At 41.8% G+C, this 9,698-nt stretch overlaps 1 long non-coding RNA gene across 1 annotated transcript in view; it reads left to right on the top strand.

Annotated features, from left to right (window-relative positions):
- LOC143835418 (uncharacterized) overlaps window positions 1–8,017 on the top strand; it is a 58,265-nt gene extending 50,248 nt beyond the window's left edge. Inside the window, exons 2-3 of the long non-coding RNA XR_013230137.1 lie at window positions 2,892–2,938; window positions 7,725–8,017. This is a non-coding gene — a long non-coding RNA (uncharacterized LOC143835418). The remainder of the gene's footprint in view (window positions 1–2,891; window positions 2,939–7,724) is intronic.
- Window positions 8,018–9,698: the final 1,681 nt, after the last annotated feature.

Here is a 9,698-nt window from a genome sequence, read left to right on the forward strand (position 1 = left end):
TAGAAATGATGTATTTTGAGGAAACTTGGGCCATGCTCTACGTATAGGTGAGTTATCTGTTAAGCATTTGTCCACATAACAAGCAAGTTCATATCTCACTGGTAAAAAAAAATGAATCCTCTCACCACACTGAGGATTGCATGGACAGATCTCTTTTAATACCGTTATTACCAGCACTGTTTTCACACTAAATTTGCCAATCAAAACATTGTCAAGCTGGAATTTGCTGGAATCGTTGGCTGAGTTTTTTTCTAATCAACCTTAATGTGTAGATAGGCCAATTTGCATAGGATTATCCTTGACAATTTGACCTAAAATGTAGTATAGTGGTTTCCGGCATTATTATCTAAATCTGTAATCCAATTTTATTGCATTACTTATTGTATGTATTATACTGGTATTTGTTGCATTATTTTTTATTATTCTGGAATCTGCTTTGACTTGTAATGGAGCATAAATTAAGTAAATAAAAATAAATAAATAAGCAGATGCATTTTTGGACATGGAAGGTGCATTGGGTAGTTAGTTGTGGGAGAGGAGCTGTCTTTTGCAGTGGTGCTGAAGATTTCACTTATGTACACATGCATGCGTGAGAGAGGTAGATGGAGAGAGAAAGCAACAAATCATAGCGATAAGGAGACACAGTGCAGAAGGAAGCAGCAACTATGGGGACAGATGCAAGAGGAATGTTTGCTTGTGGAAGGGATGGCATGAATATGCAAGACATCTGGAACCAGACTCATGCTTTGATGTTTTAAAAATAAAGGGCACAATCCAGATGAAATGGAAAAGAGAGAAGTTAACTAAATGAGGTTAACTGACTAAATGAAGCCCCGTCGGTTTCAGTGGGACAAGGATTGATAGCTTTTGTTGATCAGACCCTACATGGCTACAATTGTTGTGGCCCTATGGAGCAATTAATGTATCTGAAATCACTGAGGAGAATTAATATCAGGGTCTTCTGGCACTGCCCCCACTCAGCTGATGTAATTTTATTTGGAAAATATGCACTGATGTTTAAAATATTTACATAATAAATATAATAGGCATGACATGGGGAGTAATTGAGACTGGTGTGCAATTGTATGCTCCCCGGTGCTCTCTGTGTTCAAGAATTTGCTAACTTTTCTCATGAATATGGCATGTGGTTCTTTCCTAGGGAACATCTACGGGTTCTGCCATCTGTATTTTACTGCCAGATCCTGTTGTGTCTCCTCCCCAGCTTCCTCCAGCACGTCGTCTGGAAATGATGGCAGGCTTAAAATTAGCCAGGGATTCCTGAACTTTGGTTTATTTCCATAGATTTCAGTGAATGTGAAAATTAAAAGGTCAGATTTGAGACAATAAACATGCACTGTGCATATCCAATAGTCATTTTTCATATATTTGAAGTATATTTTTATCTGTCTTGAACATCATCTGAATATTATCAGCCACCTTAGGACAAAGTAAATAACAAGCCTTTGACCTTCTAAAGGCCTCAGACATAATAAAAATGCTCACCCAAATTGTGTTGACATATGGCCTTACAATTATGAATCTTGCAAATCGTGTTTGGGGAAGATGATCCCTGAAGCCACAAGGGGATCTAGATGAGTGATTCATTTGTTTCTAAATGTGGAACCCACTGACAGATTGACAATGGGCACATAAAGAGAAAAAAAGTCTTGAAAAATATGAAGCCTGGTCAGGGGAACAAAACTCTAGTGTCAGGAAAGTCTACTTAGCTTATATAGTTTCATATGGCCTTCGTATATAAAGAGGAATACTGACTTTTCCCTTCTAAAAGTGACTATCAAATTATTTTTCACTGCAATGGTAAACATCACAAAAAACTTATAAATAACACGCAAGCTTTAGTTTCTAGTATACATGAAAGTATATTTTAGTAGGATATGGCTTGCTGTTATTACATATAAGAGTCATGTGCTGTCATAATGTCTGAAATGAACTGTTAGGTCTATCGCATGCACACCATGGTTGATCCAGAGAGAGATGAGGCCATACTAATGCCAAGGTCCCCAAGAGTCACAGCTCTCTTCTCCTTTCATGCAGAACACCCAAGAAGGCTTTCATAATGAAATAATATAGTTGGTAGACCTAGTAACATGGAACAGGCAAAACATATAAATAAATGAATGGTTTTCATGCATTGTTTCACTACGGATGTTAGAGACAGAGAAATAAATTAAACATTTTTTTTCTAAGTTTAGAAGTATTATTATTATTTTGGTTCTCATTCAATGAGATAGATTCATCCAGTGAATGAGGACGAAGCTTAGAGTTTAGATATGATGTCAACTGCTATAACACAGTGATTTGGGTGGCAAAGGTTACGCTGTGACTTTGGCCGGTATGGTTACTACAGCAGGTGATCAAGACTTTTAGTCTCACCCTCCCTTGCAAAATTCAGAGCTCCTGACCTGACATCTTGAGTCAGTGTCAGGCAGCTGTGGACGCAATTATCAGTACCTTGATCCTTGCTTTCTACTTCAGAAACAGAAAGCTATCATTCCCTCCTTAAGAGCTTTGAAGTGCTCCACTGCTCCCTGTTAAGGGGATCTCTCCCCAACTGCCGTTTCTGGGCCCTGTAGCTCTGAAGTATTGCAGGCCAGACTAAGATTAAGGTAAACGAATTCTCTCCTTGGCCAATGTTGCTTGACGTGACACCCTAATGGTGCCTGAGCCCTAACTATCTATTTATTTCCTTGTCATCTCCCTTGGAAGCACTGGGTCATCAATTTATGCTCTCTCAGAGATTTCCTGCTGTCAACAAACCAAACCAAAAGTCAGTTCCAATGGAATATTATCAGTTGTCAGTTTTTTTTCCCTAACGTGTGAAATTTTATGTATCCAGAATACAAACCGGTATATGTTTTCCACGGCTTCAGGTCACTTCTGACTCCTTTACCAGAGAGGAACCAGACACTGAATACTGGTAAGTTTTCCAGATCACCTTAATCTTTTGGGGTAACAGAGACATTCTAAATTCAAAATTGGAGCTAGATCATAGGTATAAAGAAGTTTCTTATTTCATATGCATTTGCTTAGCTCTTTTCAGTGAAGGATGTGGTGGGTCATGTAGCCAAGAATGGATGGCTTGTGTGGTACAGCCCATGCAGGGAAGGAAGGGAGTCAGGATGCACACAGTGCAGGTGCTATAATGCTTCACATTTCCAGAGGTGCATTGCAGTCTGAACAGGGGCGGCAGGTACTAGATGTCTTCTTTTGTCTTTTGCTCAGCAAGCCTCAGCTGGAAAGCTCCTTACACATTCTCATATTGAACATAAGCAGGATAAAACATGCCAGATCTTCAGAACATGTGTAATTTATTAAGTTTCGCTAACCCAGTTTTCAGAACAGCCTACTTTGCATATGAAAATAAATGGACAGAAAACTCATATCAGAAATAGCAACATTCAGAAACAAGTGGGAGAACATTCCAGTCTCACAGGACACTTTACTGTTGACCTGAAATGTGCCTTTAAAAATACTTCCAAAAGAGACTTCAACATGAAACTGCTAAATAAGAATTAAAGGTAAAAAAAGGTAAAGTATCCCCTGTGCAAGCACCGAGTCAATGTCTGACCCTTGGGGTGACGCCCTCTAGCGTTTTCATGGCAGACTCAATACGGGGTGGTTTGCCAGTGCCTTCCCCAGTCATTACCGTTTCCCCCCCAGCAAGCTGGGTACTCATTTCACCGACCTCGGAAGGATGGAAGGCTGAGTCAACCTTGCGCCGGCTGCTGGGATCAAACTCCCAGCCTCATGGACAGACAGCTTCAGACAGCATTTCTGCTGCCTTACCACTCGCCACAAGAGAGCCAGTTTGGTGTAGTGGTTAGGAGTGCGGACTTCTAATCTGGCATGCCGGGTTCGATTCTGCGCTCCCCCACAGCTGGGTGACCTTGGGCTCACCATGGCACTGATAAAACTGTTCTGACTGAGCAGTGATATCAGGGCTCCCTCAGCCTCACCCACCTCACAGGGTGTCTGTTGTGGGGAGAGGAATGGGAAGGCGACTGTAAGCCGCTTTGAGCCTCCTTCGGGTAGGGAAAAGCGGCATATAAGAACCAACTCTTCTTCTTCTTCTTCTTCTTCTTCTTCTTCTTCTTCTTCTTCTTCTTCTTCTTCTTCTTCTTCTTCTTCTTCTTTTTCTTCTAAATTGCAATTGACACTGCCCAATTCAGAATCTATCATAGTTATGGCCTTCTCTCGGGTCTGCCACTTATTTTGTGTACAGAAGTGCATAGACATGTTGCAGCCTCTGCCTTTGCTTTTCACTGAGATTTTATTCCATTGTTGACAGTTTCCTCTCTCTGTCAGTGTGTATGTGTACCTGCATCTGATGAAGTGGGCTCCAGCACATAAAGTCTTTAAGATGATGCAATAATATTTATTTATTTATTAAACTTATAGTCCGCCTTTCGCCTTTCTCCCCATAAAATCCCCAATCCTTTAAAAACTGATTTTTTTTTTGTTGGTTACACAACACTTTTTGGGAGGGGAAGTTTGCTCAACTACTCTCTCAAACAAATTGGGTATCTAATAATCTGTTTCAGCTTTTAAGATGTTTAATTGTATTGTTGCTGTACAATGGTTTCTTAATACATATTTGTGTTTTTAATGCAAAAAGATTAGCCGTTCTCAACTTTTTTACAATTGAGGGGCCCCTGAAACATTCTTCAGGCTTTGAGAAACACCAGAAGTTATGCAATTATGCAGAATATAGCATAGCTGTGTACACACCTACCTGTGGTCCCTCCCCTTCCTGCCCCCTCCAGGACCAACATTGGCCATTTTGGGAGGGGGGGGAGTGATATGAGCATATATGGTTATATCACTCAATAAATGTTTAACAAATATATTAAAACTTAATTAACTCCCACCCATTCAGTAAACCCTTCCAGGGCCATAAAGAAACCCCAGGGTTTTACAAAACCCTGGTTGAGAAAGCCGATATATAGCCTGGGATTAAGGTGTCAATGGTGTGAGTACAAATTATATTTGGATAAGTGACATCTGTCTCATTTTGTGTGGTATAAGGTCGAGAAGAATTAGCACATTCCAAGTCTTAGTAGCGTCCAATTTTAATGCTTCATGTAAAAAAAAAATATTCCAGTAGTATACGCAGTAGAGAGAATAAATGAGTTTGAAATACAGTTTTTTGAAAAAAAGCCATTATGAAAGATTAAAACATTCCCTCTCTATATATACCTATAAAACATTAGTGGGGACATGTCTACATTAGTAATTTCAAGAGCTGTTAATTGTTATAGTGAAAGCACCCTAAACTACTAAAAGCCTGTAGCCAGATATAATTTGAAAATAGGAACAGTTTTTCTCCCAGTACATAAAAATGAATTAGCTTCTGTAGAATATCACATATACACTGCATTTTAGCCAGATGTACATTTTTGATGCTTAGCAGTAAAAAAAAAAAATCACAGGAATCCTACAGTGAACAATTCAAAGATTTTAACAATAAAGCAAAAACAAAAAGGATGCTAGGCTAATTTATATGAGCCACTGTATGATGCAAACAGTATTTCTGAAATGCTACTGAAAGCAACACAAAGTTGCTTTCAGCAACTGATGTAAGTCCTGAAAGCAAAACAAAACAAAACAAAAAAACAGCCCAAACACTTTGCACCAATCGTATTTGGCTTTTATCCCATGCACATCCCATTCTTACTTATGGGTCTTTAGGCAATTGGAGACCTGCACTTCAAAACAGCCTTGTGAGGTAGGCTTGCCTGAGAAATGGTGGCTGGCCCAAGAGTGCCCAGTGAGCTTCCTGGTTGCAGGCTGTTGGGCTTCCTCGTCCTCACCTCAGCCTCTATCCAAAACTGTATGCCGGCCCCTGTGAGTAACTCGTGGATTGTGCCTGATTCATTACACACAATGTTAGTGGGGCAGGAGAGAGCACTGGCTCTTTTTCTTTCTTGTTACACACACTGAATCAAATCTCTCCCCCCCCCTCCCCATGTCTGTTTGCTTCTCTGCTTCCACATCCAGCTCCGCCATTTCTCATCATAGTTCCCCTCGGCTTCCTATTATTTCTGCCGTAAATCAATTTGTGTTAAACAATCACTGTTGCCCAGGACGCTCCACTTTATTTCTGTCTCTCTTCTGCTCATTGGGAAGCAGACACAGTGGTGCCATCCTAACAAATGAGGGCTATTTAAAGTGTGGTCCAAATCCTTTCAAAAAACTAATGGCTTGATCCTGCAGCATGATAATCAAGCCAGCCCCCCCAGGATCAGTCATGATAATGTATGACTAGCACGGCCAGTGCTGCCGGCGGGCTTGGCTTGCTAGCTGCAGACTCGCCGTGCCCTGTCAGATGTTGAGTTGCACAGGATGACACAAGGGCTTTGTCTTCCGGAGCCAGCCTTAAGAAGCTACTTTGGCTGCCTTGGCCCCACTGAGCCTGGGGTTTTATTACAAGCATGGCAACAGGAATGCCCCCAAGAGCCAGCAGTACCCTTTCAGATGATAGGCTAATCAGATCCTCAGGTCCCTACCCGACCAGAGACTCCACATCTCAATGGCCACAGAAAGGAATGGGAAGAAGGCACAAGAAGAGGATTGCCCCACAGGATCTCCCAATGAATTGTGCCCCGGGTAAATCTACAGGGATGTGAGGGCTATTTAGATTTTCTGTCTCAGGTACCAGTGGGTTGAATCCTACCAACTTTTCCACTGGGCAGAAGAAGCTGCCCTTTTTGCCCACTTATGGACTGTAATATAGATTGTGGGACCTTTGTGGATGAAAGATGTTTGGGATATGGGCTGCAATGAGTAGGTGAACTGGGGGATGGTAAGTGGAAAGCTGGCAAGATGCAACCCACTATGTCTTTTAGTGACACCTTCCCTCTCTTATGTCATTGTCCGAAAACTGCCAGGTGTTAAGACTGCTCTGATAAGCCTCAGGTCCCTGGATTTCCCTAGATCCATCCTGCCAGAGTTAAACAAGCTCACTTGGCAGGAGGCTTGTTGGAACAGGTCAGGGAACAACCACCGTGCTGTTCAACCCCTGCAAGAACACTTCCATGGCTTACATGAGCAGGGGCATAGGTATTCCATACACAACGAAGGCAGAATTTTAGTTCTCTTGCAGGACTGGCACCTGAAGAGCCTCCTGCCTTCACGCAGTCTTCTAGCTCTTATTGCTGCAGACAGATAATGTCACTAACCTGTAGGCAAGGATATTGCTTGCTAGTTTCCCAGAAGCCAATGAGAGATCAGGACATCCTTGGGGCAGAAAAGCAGGCTTTGGTGTTTGGCGTAGTCCTGGCTGATAACTAAGAGAAGCATAGTACATTGTACAAAATCACTAAATGTCTACAAATTGTTTTGCTTTGCTTAATGTGTTCATAGCATGGAATTTTCCTGATCTTGGTGCAGGATTTAGGTTTATGGATGGGTGGGAATGGGAATTACATAGTCCTCTGCATATGGATCAATATACCTGTGGAGTGTTTCTCAGGATCGGGATACTAGGCCATAATATATGTTTGAAATGCAAGTTATTTCATGGCTTCTTGCTTTCCATTTTTGGCGTTCCAGATCACCTCCCCCTCCCCCCGTAACTCCCCTGTCTCACGTTCAAAGTTCATGCTCTGGTTTCATCCCATGTCAGCTTTACTGAACTTCATGCTTCCTGGGATATCCTTTCGGAGCTGCAAATTGTGCTTTCGGAATTACCTTTCTCATACCAGCAGAAACAGAATGCCACTGTGGCCCTGGAAGAATTTGCAAGGCCTCTCAGACAAACAAGTGACTTGAAAACTGCTTTGCTGACTTGAAGCTGTGAAGTGAAAAATGGGATGGGTATGTTGATCAGAAGCTTCTCGTGTTGCAGGACTTCCCCTGCTATCTCCAGTGATCAGGAAAGCATCCTACTGGCTGCAAATCAAGGCAGGCAGGAAAAAAGACTGCGGCCATGGGTGTGTTTACTTTGTTCAACCCCCTTCCCTCTCCCAAGATCTGGCATTCAGACTAATAAATACTAAGTCAATTGGTTCTTTCAAACCTGATTTTAATCTTGCCTTTTAAACTCAGACCTACTTATACTGATCTGGCCTTTTTTGTCTCCCTTCCCCTCCCCCACGCAGAAGGGAAGGGGGCTGGGCTTCTCCAGTCTGAATTTATTTTTCTTCCCCCAAAGGCTACTTTATTCACTTATTATACATTGAGCTTTGCTTAGGTTTCACCCAGGTAGTGATAAATAGCATGATAGTCTTACTGCCTGTGTTTATAACTGCTCCTGAAAGGATGCCGAATAAAAGGGGGAAAGTACATTCTGAAAACATTAAAGGAATGAAACGCAGAAACTGCCAGCCATGGTAGAGTGGTATTGATTTTATCAGGCTGTATTTCAGATTCAGACAGTGGAAACTGATTCCCCCCACAAAATCTTTCCAAATAAAAATAACAAGCAAATTGCACATTATTACATATCCCTCAGTTGGTTTAATTTATCCAGCTGGTGATGGTCTAATGAACATCCATAAAACGCATGGTCTCCTCTGAGGTCACGCTGCCCACGTTCCTGTGCCTTCTGTGGCATTATCACCAAAATGGCAACTGATAAACAGGAGAGCTCAGACATCGGCATGTCGAAAGTGCATTGCATGAACTGCCACAAACATGGCAAGTGCTCAAGAAATTGACCAGCGTCCCTGGAATCAGTTCTGATGTTCTCCTCTTTTCTCAAAATACAGAGAAAGAATGATATATGGCTTTTCAGATAGCAACTCCAGCATTGCTTTTCATAAGCACATGTACCAGACCAATTCTCAGACCAAAAAGAATATATATATATTCAGCTTCGCGCCAGCCGATTGGGCCCTCCGCTTGTCAGTCCAGGGGAAAGGGGCCAATCGAAAGGGCCAATCCTGCAGAGCGGTGTAAAGATATTGACTATGTTATATGTTAGGTCGTTCCATGTATCCCCCGTGATGTTATATGTAAACCATCCTTGAGCCGTATTACTATTATTATTCAGTCCTATTATTATTCAGTCCTGGCAGTCCTATGATAGGCATACATATAAATATAAATACTCATGTAAAATGAAGTTGATAAAGTGCTGCATACATCTAGAAAGTGAGCAAGATGCTATCAAGTTGACAAGGCTGACATCACTGCAAGGTGATGGGAATTCGGCATTCTTGATGCATTTTCAGTTTTAATGCTTCTTGTTTCTCTAGCTTTTTCTCCTTCCCTTTCTCCATTGTCCTTCCTCCTCCATTGTTCCCTTTCCTTTCCCCTCTTTAAATTCGGACTCCCACTCCATCTTTCTCTCTCTCTCTCTCTCTCTCTCTCTCTCTGCTTCAGAATCTCTTCCTCCTTCCTTGCTCCCCTCCTGCCCCTTTTCACGTCTAGCGAGTCAAGCGAAAGTGTGCTTTCATCAATCACATTACAAGGCAATCGACTTAAAGACAGAACAAGCAAGACCAAAAAGGGGGCGGGGGAGCCTAACATTAGTAAGCATTTTATTTGCTATCATATCAGAAGAACACCTCCTGGGTTTATTATTTTTTTAAAAAGACATGAGAGTTACAAGGGATATAAAATTGGGGGAGTATTTGTTGCATGTTAAAAGGAATACAATGAAATGGATCGGGTTCTCTGTATGAACATTACCTTTCTACTTATGGATTTTCTATACTGCACCTGTGTACGTCAGC

The sequence above is a fragment of the Paroedura picta genome, chromosome 4 (assembly GCF_049243985.1).
Source record: "Paroedura picta isolate Pp20150507F chromosome 4, Ppicta_v3.0, whole genome shotgun sequence".
NCBI classification, from domain to species: Eukaryota; Metazoa; Chordata; class Lepidosauria; order Squamata; family Gekkonidae; genus Paroedura; species Paroedura picta.